General features: G+C 33.3%; 1 protein-coding gene across 7 annotated transcripts in view; it reads right to left on the minus strand.

Annotated features, from left to right (window-relative positions):
- The window catches only part of SOX6 (SRY-box transcription factor 6), a 655,463-nt gene that overhangs the window by 425,574 nt on the left and 216,598 nt on the right, over positions 1–13,291 (minus strand). The gene's annotated exons all lie outside the window — the stretch shown is intronic.

The following is a 13,291-nucleotide window of genomic DNA, read 5'->3' on the forward strand; positions in this document are numbered from 1 at the left end:
CTCTTAAACATAACTGTAGCATAATTTTAATTATTTGAGGAGCACACTTGGGTTCAAATTCTGCTTCCACCACTTACCAATAATATAATCTTGGCCAAGTTGCTCAACTTCTCTGAGTCCAGGTTATCTATATCTGTACAATAGTTCACCTTGCTGGAGTAATGCAGGAATAAACCCAATAGATATATGTAATGAGTGTTCTTAGCACAGTGCTTAGCACATACAAAGTGCTCAATAAATAGATCTTCACTATCCTTAAAATATAAACTAATAACAATTCAAGGAGTTAGAGAATTAAATGGCATCACATTTGAAAGCACCTACGTTAGTGCTGTACAACAAAAAGGAGGCCTATAAAATGTTAGTTTTCCCTCTTTTCTTATCTAATTTAACAGCCCACAGTCAAATAGAAGTAGCAGCTTATAAAGGCATATGGAAGGAGAACTGATATTGCTAAAGGCAAAAACATTAATTACAGAAAAATGACAATTTCAAGTCTGAAAAAGGCAAAGATAGGAAACCAAAACTGCAGACATAAGAACTCAAAAAACACAGCAATTAGGAGATCACTCAATGTAGAGATAAATAGCCTTAACAGACCCTCAATTCAAGGACCAGCTCAGGAATCAGATATTTGTAGTGATAGCTGAGTCATTGAGAAACGTTGTTAAAAAATTAAATTTAAAAGTCAGAAGATAAAACTACGATCTAACCTCACCCTCATATATATTGCACCAAAATATTAACAGGAACTATCTCTGGTAATGAAATATAGGTTATTTTAATTATCTTCTTTAACCTTTCTATATTTTCTAAACAATAAACTGTTTAGGAATCAGAATGTATAGTCAAATTGTAAAAATAATGTTTGCACTTAAGGAGGCAGTCTTTAGAAACCTAAGAAACACACAAATGTACAATAGATTAACTCGTTCTATAGTGAGTTCCTGTTCAAATTGCCTCCATGACATCCTAGAATAAAGGTATTAAAATAATGTAACATATGAGAAAAATTTGATTAATTGTTGCACAATAAATTCACTTGAAAAAGAAAAAAATGCTAAAAGTAGATTCATCTTAGAGATACCATTTTAATTAGCAGCCAGTAACAACACAAACCTTTTAAGGACCACATATGGGCCGGGCGCGGTGGCTCCAGCCTGTAATCCCAGCACTGTGGGAGGCCGAGGCGGGTGGATCACGAGGTCAAGAGATCGAGACCATCCTGGTCAACATGGTGAAACCCCGTCTCTACTAAAAAATACAAAAAATTAGCTGGGCATGGTGGCGCGTGCCTGTAATCCCAGCGACTCAGGAGGCTGGGGCAGGAGAATTGCCTGAACCCGGGAGGCAGAGGTTGCGGTGAGCCGACATCACGCCATTGCACTCCAGCCTGGGTAACAAGAGCGAAACTCCGTCTCAAAAAAAAAAAAAGAACCACATATGATTACCTCTATCTTTGCTTGCAACAATTCTGACACACCCTCATTTTTAGAGTAAAAAAAATGTTTAGTTACAACACAAACCTTTTAAGAACCACATATGATTACCTCTATGTTTGCTTGCAACAATTCTAACACACCCTCATTTTTAGAGTAAAAAAAATGTTTAAACAACTCTATGAAAAAATAGAAATAAACTGATAAAACTAAGTTCAAGAAGCATAGTCATAAGTGAAATATACCTTTTCACATTCTAAAATAGAAATAAAAATGCTTTCGGCAAATTTAGCTATTACCATGTAATCACTGCCACTGAACAATGGGCACAAAAAAGAATGGCAGCATAGAAAGCAAACTAAATATCAGAAATGAACATATGGCTCTTTTTTTCTTTCTGACCTGTAGTATGTATCTGTCTTTGGAACTGTCCCACTGAAGACCATGTACAATTAATAGAGAATACACCAGAGAGCTATACAGCAGGTCCTAAAGGACTTTTTCATCTTAAAAAAAAAAGTGTATTTTCCCAGAATAGAAATCATGTTCCTTTTTCTTCATTAACCAGAGCTCTAACTTTAAAAGAGTGAAAAACAGGGTCAATGGATGCAGCAAACCACCACCAAGACACGTGTATACCTATGAACAAATCTGCACGATTTACATGTAACCCAGAACTTAAAGTATAATAATAAAAAAAAAAAGGAAAAAAGAGTGAAAACCAGAATAAAAAGGCACAAAGTACTAGGACATTGTAAACTCTCGATTACTTCAATTACTTCAAATACTGTTATTATTATTGTCAGTAGTAATAGTACAGGGCTAGTACAGATTTGAAATGAACTAAATGAAACACAGTCACACAGTTACTCTGTGGCAGAATCATAACTAGAATTTAGATTATGTGCTTCCCTGATCACAATTAATATTCAGTTCACCCTTTCTATAATTTCCCCCAAAACTTGACATTTCCAGATCTAATTGGCAGTTTAGCTGACTCAGCTGTGACTATGTTATTTCTTTTCTTGGATTCTGATTGTCAGTGGATTAAAAGCAACATCAAACATTTTTAATACCAGAGGCATCTATATTTCGTAATAAAAAGAGGGTAAGTCTAAATCATGCCTGTAAAATATTTACTAAAGTGCATTTTATCCTTGGAAAATAAACAAAAATGCTCTTGAGGTATGCTTTACTCTCAGTAGTGTCATTATTTTCAAGTTTTATTTCCATCATCTAAAAGAAAAACTTTTCAGTAAACAAAAAGGTAAAGAAAAACTAAAACAAATATCTTGCCTTTATTATTATGTTGGGAGCATATTTTAATACATTTTAAATTGGATACACCCAAGTCTTAGAAATGCAAACTCCTGGGATCACAAGAGACACTGAGTTCTTCATGAAGCTTAAAAGGAAAGAAGGGCATAATAAATAAGCTTTTGGTTCTTACTTATTTTTTGCTTTTTTGAATTAATTAATGGTGTGTAAATCCCAAGCAACTGTTATATAATTTGTGACTGAATTGGGTCCAAAGGAGAAAAATATATGAAACATTATTTAAATAAAAATTTGCATTTTTTTCTTTCCTACTTTCTTTCCTACTAGTCATTCAAACTAAGAGGATAATTTCATGTTTGCTGCTGTTGAATTGCCTTAGGCTGCATTAACGTGTTGAGAGATCTGTGGTATCTGGAACCATGTTGTTTTCTGGGCCAACCCCTCGAGTATGGCTCTCAAACTTCCAGCCTTATTTTAAAGCTGTCTTTGGCAAAATCGAATGTTCATAGGAAGACTGCTTGGAATACTAGTATAATTGGGTTTTGTTGTTGTTGTTATTGTTCTTATACATGTGGTTTTGAGTTTAGCTTGGAAGGTGGGATAATAATGAGAATTGAAGGATAAATCCATTCAACTTCAATCACTTTACTGTAATGCAGGAAGCACAAAGAAAAGTTTACTTTCCTGATTCTAAGTTGAGAATACCACATTGAAAAAACCTTTTTTGCAGGGGGTGGGGGGTAGTGGTGAGGTAACTGAGTCATGGCCCTGAAACATAAACTCTAATCATTTCAATATCCTACTTAAAAACCTTCATTATTTTCCTATAACCTACAAGATATAGATTCTTTTTTATGGATATAACACTCATTAACAAACTGATTCCACATTATCTTTCTATTCCTATTTCCTGACACATAAACACACACTTAGCAACGTAAGACCTGATCTTCTCTAACTATTCTCTGTTGATTGTTCTCTAAATCACTTTTCCCTGACATTTGTTCTTAAAGCTTACAAGATTCTTTTCCATTTATGATCCTCAAAAGTACTGTTCCCTCTTATCGTTTATGTCTCAGCTTTAAAATCACTAATGTATAGTCATCATCCTTGATCCCAAACCCAATTAGGTCTCCCTTTTCCTTCATAGTATTTATTATCCTATAATTAAGTATTTATTTGATGCCATCCTCTTATTTGGATTGTAAACTAGAAAAGGTACAATATATATGTTAGTTCACCACGGCCCATATATGCTTGGCACTCAATGGATTTAGGAGATTCCCTGGTTATCCAAATATTTATTATGTGAGTCACCAAAATTATATAGAAGGTAAAAGGCATTCATTAATAAACTTACCATTTGTAAAATTAGTCTTCACATAAACATCCCTCACAGATTAACTTAACATGTATCTCACACGTTTGGTTTAATGTCCTTGTATCTTTGATAATCATTGCTCAGTGGTTTCAAACTTGTCTGCACACTGGAGTCACATGGAGACCTTTAAAAACTATCGATGCCTGGGTCCCATTTCAAAAGATTGATTTAACTAGTTGAAGTGTAACCTAAGCAAAAGAATATTTCTTAAAACTGCCATAAACCTGTAATTTTTTTTTCAGTCAAGTTTGAGAATCAGGCTAGTCAATAACTAGATACTGCATTGTGGCAATCAAACCATTATTCAAAATAAAAATGCAAGGTGAGTGCAAAGCAAAATCACAAATCTTGCAAAAGATGCAAGATTTCATGAAGCAAAGAAATATAGTATCAGAGAACAGCTCAAACCATGGACAAATCAACAATTTACAGTTAGACTTAAGATAAAAACTGAAGAACAAGAGACTGTCAGGAATGATAGTCAATATGGTAGATTATTCACAAAGAATTATTTGAATATATAAAGATTAAAGTCCTTAGGAAATTTTCTTTGCAAAAATGGCCTTTATTATGATGAATGGTACCACTTTGTGGAAATTAATTTTGCTTTCATAATATTTGACCTGAACAATTACTCTTAAAAACATGATCTCTCTTCTAAGAATTAATGCATAGTTAGAATTATAAATGAATATTGTCAATATATAAACTTATTTTTACTAATTTTAATTTGTAACGGTTAAGTCAAAATGAAATCATTTTTCCCATTGTTTACCATGCAATTTTTATCCCCGCCACTTAGTATATTAAAATACTAAAGATATTACCCTTGTATCACATGACCTTCGCAAAGATGCAGATACAGTTCTACTTTTTTCCTCTTGTATTATTAAACTATTTGCTTCCTTGTCTTGCCTCACTCTAATGGTTAGGACCTTGAATACAATGTCAAGTAGGACGAATGAGCATGGACAGTACCTTCTTTCCCATCTTGGGAAGAAAGCATTCACTATTTCACCATCAAATATGATGTTGGTTGTAGGTTTTTCATAGACACCCTTTTCAGATTAAGAAAGTTATATTCTATTCCTACATTGCTGGGAGTTTTTAAGTTATTAATGGATGTGGTCAGCTGTTTTTTCTGCAACTATTGAAATGACATATGGTTTCTCATTTACTCTGTTAATACAGCCACATTTTCCAAATGTTAAACCAATCTTGTATTTCTGGACTAAACCCTACTTGGTTGTGATATTTCATCCTTTTTCTATATTGCTGGATTTAATTTGCTACTGTTTGTTAAAGATCTTTTCATCTATGACCATGAATGATATTGGTTGATAATTTTTTTTTATGTAATGTTTTTTCAGGCTTGATGTTAGGGTTATACTGGTCTCATAAAATGACGTAGAAATTGTTCCCTTCTTTCCTATTTTTTTGAAAGAGTTTATGTAAGAGTGGTGTTATTTGTTAAATGTTTGATAGAGTCCACAAATGAAATCATTTGGGCCTGGGGTTTCCTTTATAGAAATTTTTATTGTTTTATGAACAAGTTCAATTTCTTTCAGAAAGAGATAGTTAGGTTTTCTGTTTCATCTTGTGTCAGTTTTGGTAAGTTATTATTTAAGAAATGTATCTGTTTCATCTAAGTTGTATAACTTTTGATATAAAGATATTCATAATGTTCTCATTGTCTGTTTAATATCTGTAAGATATATAGCAATAATTCCTCTTTCATTCCTAATATTGATAAGTTGTGTTGTCTTTCTCTCTTGGTCTTTACAAAAGAAAAACAATTTTTGCCTGTACTATTTTCTTATTTCCAGCACTTTGACTATGATGTGCCTAGATGTACTTTTCTTTGCATTTATCTTGCTTGGAATTTGCTGAACTTTTTAAAACTGTACATACATATCTTGTACCAAATTTGAGAAATTTTGTGACATTATTTCTTCAATTATTTTACCAGCCCCAACACCATTCCCTTTTATTTTCTGGGACTCATGTATGTTAGACCTTTTAATATTGTTACATATTCCTAATGCTATATTCATTTTATTTTCCAATGTTTTTATCTGTCATTTTGGTTTTTTTTTATTTTTGTTCTTTAGAGACAGGGTCTCACTGACAACCAGGCAAGAGTGCAGTGGCACCATCTTAGTTCACGGCAGCCTTGAACTCCTGGGCTCAAGTGATCCTCCCACCTCAGCCTCCCAAGTAGCTAGGACTATAGGTTGATGTCACCACCCTTAGCTAGTTTTATCACTATGTAGAGACAGAGTCTTGCTACACTGCCCAGGTTGGTCTCAAACTCCTAGCCCCAAGCAATCCTCCTACCTAGGCCTCCCAAAGTGCTGACATTGCAGGCTTGAGCCACCATGTCTGGCCGCTCTGTTCTTTAAACTGCGTAATTTCTACTGATCTATCTTCAGTTTCACTGAATTTTTGCTCTCATTTCTATTCTGCTGATTATTCTCTCAAGTGATTTTCTTATTTCAGATATTATTTTTTTAGTTTAAACTTCCCTTTTGGCTCTTAATAATTTTATCTCTCTCTGCTGAGATGTCCTAATTTTTTTTCAAATTTTCCTGATTCTTCATATGTTGAGCAATTTTGGATTATATCTTAGACATTGCGACCACTATGCTGTGGAGACTCTAGATTCATCTACTGTATTCTATATAGTATTGTTGTTTAAGAAGCTTACTTGCTGAGACTAAAACTGCATATTTTGTCTTACCTGCAGTAAGCAGTAGCTCAAACATCTATTTAGCACTTTTAACCTTACTTTGACTACTTGAGACCAATCCTGCACATGGATGGTTTGGGGATCAGTCAGAGATTTGTAATATGGAAGTTGGGGTTCCCTTTCTGTGGCTTTTTACTTGACAGGATTACCTCCTTACCTCTTAGGATCTGTGGTTGCCCAAAGTCTATTCCCTTGATTCTCCAAGTCAAAAAAACTGTTGTTGTTGTTTTTTTTTTTTTTTTTTTTGTAGCCTGCCCTCATACTAGAAAGCTTGAAAATGGCAAACTTACCCAGTTTCTTTCCCTCCAGTCTTACAAAGCTCATTCTCCTCTCAAGATCAAGTCGCTCTTCAGTGCCTTCAAATAGCTGTGTTTTGTCTAGAGTTTTAGTTGTTATCCCTACTCAGTTTTCAGTGGATTAAGAGGCCCTTTCTCACTACCAATTACTCTCTAATAATAAATGTTTCTTGTATTGCCTTAAAGACAATTAAATGACACAATGCTTTTTCATTCCTTCATGCCTTTACACATTCTATTCCTCTACATCTAATGTCCTTTCCTTTGATCTGTTCAATGAAATGTTAATAAACCTTTAATGTTAATCTCAACTGTTACCTACTCCATGAAAACCTTCCCTGACTACTCATCTATTTGTTCCCATCCCTGATTTACCCAAGCTCCTATCACATTATTCTGTATTTATTAGTTTATGTGTCTGTCTTGCTGACAAACTTGTAAGATTCTTGTATGTAAGAATCACATCTTTTTTTGTTTTATCCCCTTTGTGCCTGGCTTATAGTAGGCATAAATTGATGTTTAGTCAGTGAATGAATTAATTCATTATTAGTAAACATGTTCTCATCAGCCAATCATTAAAGAACAATGGAGGGAAAAGCACTAAGTCAGTCAACACCTTCAACAGCCTTCAAATTGAGAATTTAAACTTCAGTATGTAATACAAATAACATATAGGGGAAGATGAAAATGAGGAAGTGAGAGATAACATTTCTTTATTCTTTCAATCCTACCCTCATGCAAATGATGTAAGAGAAGATGGAAGGAAGAGTATTAATGTTTATCAAAGGTCCACCGAGTGCTAGGTGCCTTTATCTTTCTATTTAATTTTCATAACTCTACCAAGTAGAAATTTTCTGTACCAATTTTATATATTTTAAAAGATGTCACGTTTTGCCATCCTCAATACTGAAATGCCTAAAATTTCAGTTGAGAATATTTAAACTGGAAATAACTCAGATGTCTATTAATATAACAATGGTACATATATAGTACAAAATATTATGTAGAAGAAAATGGGATAAAGCTATATAAACTGACATAGAGCTCCAAGCCATAATTTTAAGTGGAAAAAAAGCATGTAAAATATAAAGCAATATATGTAAAAAGGGAGACTGTTGCCCTGACATGAAATAAAACTGCATGTTTCTATATAATGGTATATTTTTGTATGTGATTATAGAAGAAATCTGGAAGGGCACAAACAAAATTGGAAATAGCAGTATGCTTGGGAAAAGAAATCATCTTTAGGATGAAAAAAGACATTAAGAAAAATTTCCCTCACCTTTTGTTCAATAATTATTAATTCAAGAAATGCTTAATGATAGTCCACTATGTGCCAGGCACTGCTTTACAATAAGAATGTATTTACGTCTTACTTAAGTTTAAAATATTCTTAATTTTTTAAATGAAATATTACCTCAATAAGAGAAACAAAAATAACAGAATATCTCTAAAGTGCTTAAAATGTGATCCACTATCTTTTTAATGTGCCAGAAGATCAGAAGTTTTCTAAAGATGAGTAAATTAATTTATTATTACTTTTAAAGTCTGTTCTTCCAAATGCAGATTAAAATTCTTATTTTCCACATCTGGACCCTATGGAGAAACAAAATTATTTATCTTTTTTCCTTTTATAATAACAGTTCCACTCACACCAATTCTTAAGAGGTTTGGGGATACATGGTGAAGTCTAAAGTTCTTACTTGAGGTAATTCCAGATATCAATTGGCTGTCTACAGATAAAAACACACCTTTTTTTTATTATTCATATGCTTGAGCAACTCAGAAAGTACATCTGGCCTTCATGAACTTCATTCCTGGCTTCACATAATAGAGGAATATATCTTTGTCCTTTAAGTTGACTCACTTCCCTGTCTTAGCCAGGTGACTCACAGAGGACATCTTCTCATAAACTTTAATACTGAAATAATTTGGAATAACTCAACATTTAATCTGTCTCCTCAGTTCTTTCTAGTGACAAGAACTTGATCATCTCAGCAAAAGCCCATTCCATTTTCGGTCAGCCATAACTGTTACAAAGTTATTTCTTCTGTTTGCCTGTGACTTTGGTTCTCTGAGACTCAACTACTAACTCCAGTCTAGCACTCCACAGTATAAACTCTTTTCACTATGACAGCACTCTAGCCATCCCAGGATGCCTACTGAATTCTCCTTAGATTTCTGTTTTACAGAATAAACATGCTTTGTTCTTTTAACCTAAGGGAAGCTTTTGCCAGCGAGCCCAGGAAAGTGTGAGAAACTGAATTTCTCTGCAACCAGGCAATTTGTCCAATGGAAAAAAAAAAAAAAAACAAGATTTGGATTTTACCTTAATGAAGCAACAGCATTCTTGGGTAATCATTAAAAATACTTCCTGGCATTTGTTTTCAAAAAAATATCCCTCTGCCTTCCTGCACATGTATATATACATGACATACACATTGCTCTTCACTTTCTCTTTTAAAATATCGTTTAAATGGGCATCAACCCATCTTCAGCTCATGTGACTTGGTTGTCTACCCAATAGGCTACTATCTTCTGCCTTATCATATGGCTTCATTTGAGCCACAGATCATTTACTAAAAATTAAGATATTTCATTCTTTTAAGCCCACACCTGTTTCTCCTTATTTTTGGAACCCTAAAATTTTGGGCAACAAATTAACCACTAAACTTCATCCAAGAAGGCTTAACTTATAATTAGGCTTAGTAATGTGTCTCTGTTAATTATATGCCTTTAACCATCTCAGTTCCTTATGCTGGAAATTGTTAACTTCTTTGCATCTTTAGGAAATTAGAAAAAATAAAACCTTCAAATCTAGAAAACTTATGGAGGACATCCACCTAATTCATCCTGGTCCTTAAAAAACTTAACCTCCAATCTAAATCTTTTGGGGAATGCAGGGGTGAGGTGAATATTTATCTTACCTAGAAAGTTACACCTATGCCTTTAAAAAGGAAAAAAGAGGTTTAGTCCTGGCTCTTGTCTGATTCCTGTCCCAGTTTTCCTAGCTGTGAAACAAATGTAATAACAGTTCTGCTTTAACCATCTCACAGGGTTACTATAAGGCCTCAGAGGAATCTACTGACTTTTCATCTTTCCAAATATTGTGAGATTGAAATTTTTAATTGTATTTTTACTATGAAGAAGAAATTTTTACATTGAATAAGATGAAAAAAGACACTATTATAATTCCATAGTCATTTACTGGTCTAAAATAAAATACAGACAAGTAAATATAAATGTATAAGATAATATAAGAAAAAGTTCACTTGAAAGTATAACATGTAATAAAAACATAAGGTGCAATGTTATTAATAATACTGGCACCTCAAGTGAGACACTCTATAAATCCCCTCCTTTTAACACCAAAACATTTTAATTAAATCCTCTTTTTTATCTCCTTTTCCCTCATCACCAACAAAAAAATATCCCAGCATAATCTTTTAGCCTTGGACTTAATTGCAAATGCCAGCAAAGATTTACATAGAATACAATATAAGTATATTCTGACATTTTATAAACCCAGCCATCCTCTCAGACTGACTTCATTTTCTTTTTCCTTTTTTATAACCTTTTCTATATTCTCCTGAAGAAAGTCTAGCAATATTTTAGCAACTAGAAACACTATGAATATTTTTGTTATTGTTATCTACCTTAAAACCCTTCCATGTGGTCTCATGGCTTTTCTCTACAAAAATACCAGGCATTTTTTTCTCAACTGTGTCCTAAATTTTTCCAGATTTTTAGAGCCAATTATAGCATTTCAACAATAAGATTATAGCCACTGGGGCTGCTCCACAAGTTTACAACTTGAAAGTTCAGTTCCTGTGTCCAGGAATACAGATTCCCCAAAGCAAGGACACAAAAGTGATAGACTAGACTGAAAAAAAAAAGAATGAAGAAAAGCTGTTAAATGTTCAACAGCTAGATATTAAAAAACAAAAATGTTTCTGCCACCACCCTCACCCCAATCTTTGCTAGCATCAAGTTGCATAATTTTCTCTAAACACTGTATCCAAACCAACCAACAGACTCTATTTTTATGTACTTTGCTTTCTCTCAATCTCCCTTTTTTCACTCTTTCTCACTCACTACATTCCTCTCCCTGATAACAACAACAAATATTTACTGAATGCTTGTAATGTGCAAGACCATGTGTGCTACATGGTAAGCAAAACATCCAAGAACAAAATGGGCCAGTTCAGAGTGAAGGATAGACACTAAAAAACCACACAGATACAGAATTTCAAATTGCAATATCTGCTATGAAATAAATTAAAGTATAAGAAACAAGCTCTTTGCAGGGAGACCAGATCTGCATCAGAAGGAGCAGGGAAGCTTTCGCTGAAGAAATGGCATTTAAACAGGGACCTAAAGAATGAATAGGAATCCTTCTGACGAAGAGTGGAAAGAGGTGCATTCCAGTTGAGAAGACGGCATTATGTGAATACCTTGGTGTAGAAAAGAACTTGGAGGGTCCAAGAAACTGACAGTAGACCAGTACAATAGCTGGATCAGAAAGAACCATTTGGGAGAAAGACAAGAGCCGAGGCTGGCAATACAGGGGTCAGATTCTGCCGGGCCAGGGTCTTTGATGTTGAGAATAATTTTTGTTTGTTTAATTAAAGTATAATAGGAAGCCAAGAAAAAGTATTTCTTGGATCCCAAAGCATGGTAGGTGGGGTTTTCCCTACCATATAAGAAATATGGAATTTAAACATAATATTTTTTAAGAAGCCTGGGAATGAAAGACATCAAATTCAAGAGTCATTACCACTAGCATGAAGAGAGGGAGGTATAAAACTAGGAAAGTCTTCAACTGTATTAGTAATGTTTTATTTCTTATAAACACATAGGTATTTATACCATTCTTCATACATTTTTATATGACTGAAATTTTCTTAATAAAAATTATTTAAAGAATCAATGAATGCTAAGAATTTACTACTTCATTTCCTTTCCCTCTTCTTTCCCAGGCTCATATCAAATCTTTCAATTTTAAGAAATACAAGCATATAGAATTTAGGGACCTCCCCTCTTATACATTTTGTTTTCTGGGCCTTTATTCTCCAGACTTTTAGCATCAGATGTTAGGGGTTCTTTAATTAGCTTATCTTTTGTTTTAGCATACACTATAATCCTTACAGCTTTCCAACAAGCACAGAGTTAATCTGAGGATTAAATGAGATTAAAAACACAGCATTTAGCACACAAGAGCTCAATAAATGTTAACTATTTTTATCATTTCACTTACAATAATCTACTATTCCCAGTCTTAAATATAGGCCAGAACATCAGAACTAACAAAAGCCGAGTATATAGGACTAAATGTACACTATTTAGTCCTATATACATGCATTTTGAATGTATTTTCACGAATACACATACACAAACACATGCACACATATCGTGTAGATTTCCAACATTGAATTTTTAGTTTTTGAAAAGATACTTTTTCTGTGCTCAGTTAAGCATTAAATGACAACATGTTAATTTGAATTGTTTTTATTCCTACTCAAGATGTATGTTGAAAGAAAAGATTTTAAAAATGTGCATTTGTTGGTGTGGAATTGCAATGTAAGTCAAGTTTAATATGTTTCTTAACTTCTCCTAAGTACAATAATAGTACATTGAAATGACTTATGATTGCATAGAGTTTCAATAATATTCAATATTGTATGGTCCACATTATGTTTAAAAGGCTCATTTTTGTAATATGAAGTAATTCATGCAAAATCTCAATCTTATAGAATTAAATATTGTCATCAAAATTTCTTCTACAACAGGAGGAGCAGTCTTTAGTGGAAGAACATTATTAAAATCATATCTTTTCACTTAATTTTCTTTGTACAAATAGCACAGATCCTCTCATTTCTCTTTCCTTCCAATCACAAATACCATAAAAGCTGTCTTTAGAAAAGTCCTTATTAAACATCATAATGAAATGAATACTGGGACCCCAAAAATATCAGAACCTATACCAGTTTTTGTTAACTAGACTTCTGGAAAATATCTCAGTGAATATTTTACTTTAAATTACATTTTAATACCTAAGAATCCAGAACTTCCTCTTGTGAAAAAAACAAGATAGTTTGTCACTCAAGATTCTTCAGTTTATATTCCTTGAGGTTTGGACTTTTAGATT

This window comes from Sapajus apella, unplaced genomic scaffold (genome assembly GCF_009761245.1).
Source record: "Sapajus apella isolate SASKATOON/1434 unplaced genomic scaffold, GSC_monkey_1.0 scaffold47, whole genome shotgun sequence".
Taxonomy (NCBI): Eukaryota; Metazoa; Chordata; class Mammalia; order Primates; family Cebidae; genus Sapajus; species Sapajus apella.